Source organism: Styela clava, unplaced genomic scaffold (genome assembly GCF_964204865.1).
Source record: "Styela clava unplaced genomic scaffold, kaStyClav1.hap1.2 HAP1_SCAFFOLD_55, whole genome shotgun sequence".
Taxonomy (NCBI): domain Eukaryota; kingdom Metazoa; phylum Chordata; class Ascidiacea; order Stolidobranchia; family Styelidae; genus Styela; species Styela clava.
In genome coordinates this window covers 30,001-32,500 of record NW_027556745.1, presented here as the reverse complement: position 1 = coordinate 32,500, position 2,500 = coordinate 30,001, and the positions used below count along the sequence as shown (strand labels likewise).

General features: G+C 54.6%; 1 non-coding gene across 1 annotated transcript in view; it reads right to left on the bottom strand.

Moving 5' to 3' along the window:
• Positions 1-902, bottom strand: part of LOC144419713 (small subunit ribosomal RNA) — a 1,810-nt gene extending 908 nt beyond the window's left edge. The window contains exon 1 of the ribosomal RNA XR_013474232.1: positions 1-902. This exon is cut by the window's left edge and continues 908 nt beyond it. This is a non-coding gene — a ribosomal RNA (small subunit ribosomal RNA).
• Positions 903-2,500: the final 1,598 nt, after the last annotated feature.

Here is a 2,500-nt window from a genome sequence, read left to right as displayed (position 1 = left end):
TAACGGCAGAGTACGGACGCCCCCGTCTGTCCCTCTTAATCATTACCTCGTGCTCCGAAAACCAACAAAATAGAACCGAGGTCCTATTCCATTATTCCATGCAACACTATGCAGGCGAACAGCCTGCTTTGAACACTCTAATTTTTTCAAAGTAAACTTATCGGCCACCGCCGACACTCAGTCAAGAGCACCGACGGAGAACCGAAGGTGAGGCGAACGCAACCAGTGACACGCCTTGCGACGGACCGGCGGCGCTCGCCCAAAATCCAACTACGAGCTTTTCAACCGCAACAACTTTAGCATACACTGTTGGAGCTGGAATTACCGCGGCTGCTGGCACCAGACTTGCCCTCCAATGGATACTCGTTAAGAGTTTTAGGATGTACTCATTCCAATTACAGGGCCTCGTTAGAGTCCTGTATTGTTATTTTTCGTCACTACCTCCCCGTGTCGGGAATGGGTAATTTGCGCGCCTGCTGCCTTCCTTGGATGTGGTAGCCGTTTCTCAGGCTCCCTCTCCGGAATCGAACCCTGATTCCCCGTTACCCGTTATCACAAAGGTAGGCACGTAGCGTACCTTCGACAGTTGATAGGGCAGACACTTGAATGATACGTCGTCGGTGCAGAGACCGTACGATCCGCGTGGTTATCCAGAGTCATCAAACGTCACAGGACGAACCCGGTCGGTTTTGATCTGATAAAAGCGCGCCTCCCGAAGTCGGCGCTTAATGCATGTATTAGCTCTAGAATTACCACAGTTATCCACTTCGCTTACGAGACCAAATAAACCAAGACTGATTTAATGAGCCATTCGCAGTTTCGCTTTACGAGAACTCGTACTTGCACCTGCATGGCTTAATCTTTGAGACAAGCATATCACTACTGGCAGGATCAACCAGATAGCTGCGACAGCTGCGCTCGGCCCTTGCTGGGCCGCCCGGCGCGTGCTCGTCGCATTCGTTTAAGACCGAGGCGATCGCCTGCGGCCGTACTCGGCTTCGACAGTCGCTGGCCGCGACGTCCACGCTCTCGCCGGCAGTGCCAGGCGGAGCGATTTGCGTTTTTTCTTTGCTCGCCCTCTCTCGGGCTCGATCCATTCAGTTTCGCACAAACAAGAGCTCTGCCGGCCGCCTGCAGCGGTGCCTAAAACCCGGGCATAACAATGCGACCGTTCTGCTAGGCCGACAAGCGCTCAAGCCAGACGCTCGATCGAACGCCCCCTACATATTAGTCGAGACAACGGCTCGCTCATTAGCATCGCGTTTGTACTTTAACTTTTTTCGGCTCGGCTTCTTTCGACGCCGATGCCGGCGACGCAGCACTCTCTCGCCCGCCAGCCACCGAGAAAAGGGTGCGCTCCGACCGGCCCCGCACCGCTCTTTCTTGGCTCATTCGAAATTACTGTCTTTCGCTCTGACATGCCTTACCTAGGGTTAGGTTAGTATGCTTGCACGTTTGTACTTTAACTTTTTTCGGCTCGGCTTCTTTCGACGCCGATGCCGGCGACGCAGCACTCTCTCGCCCGCCAGCCACCGAGAAAAGGGTGCGCTCCGACCGGCCCCGCACCGCTCTTTCATGGCTCATTCGAAATTACTGTCTTTCGCTCTGACATGCCTTACCTAGGGTTAGGTTAGTATGCTTGCACGTTTGAACTTTAACTTTTTTTGGCTCGGCTTCTTTCGACGCCGATGCCGGCGACGCAGCACTCTCTCGCCCGCCAGCCACCGAGAAAAGGGTGCGCTCCGACCGGCCCCGCACCGCTCTTTCATGGCTCATTCGAGTTTACTGTCTTTCGCTCTGACATGCCTTACCTAGGGTTAGGTTAGTATGCTTGCACGTTTGTACTTTAACTTTTTTCGGCTCGGCTTCTTTCGACGCCGATGCCGGCGACGCAGCACTCTCTCGCCCGCCAGCCACCGAGAAAAGGGTGCGCTCCGACCGGCCCCGCACCGCTCTTTCTTGGCTCATTCGAAATTACTGTCTTTCGCTCTGACATGCCTTACCTAGGGTTAGGTTAGTATGCTTGCACGTTTGTACTTTAACTTTTTTCGGCTCGGCTTCTTTCGACGCCGATGCCGGCGACGCAGCACTCTCTCGCCCGCCAGCCACCGAGAAAAGGGTGCGCTCCGACCGGCCCCGCACCGCTCTTTCATGGCTCATTCGAAATTACTGTCTTTCGCTCTGACATGCCTTACCTAGGGTTAGGTTAGTATGCTTGCACGTTTGTACTTTAACTTTTTTTGGCTCGGCTTCTTTCGACGCCGATGCCGGCGACGCATCACTCTCTCGCCCGCCAGCCACCTAGAAAAGGGTGCGCTCCGACCGGCCCCGCACCGCTCTTTCTTGGCTCATTCGAAATTACTGTCTTTCGCTCTGACATGCCTTACCTAGGGTTAGGTTAGTATGCTTGCACGTTTGTACTTTAACTTTTTTTGGCTCGGCTTCTTTCGACGCCGATGCCGGCGACGCAGCACTCTCTCGCCCGCCAGCCACCGAGAAA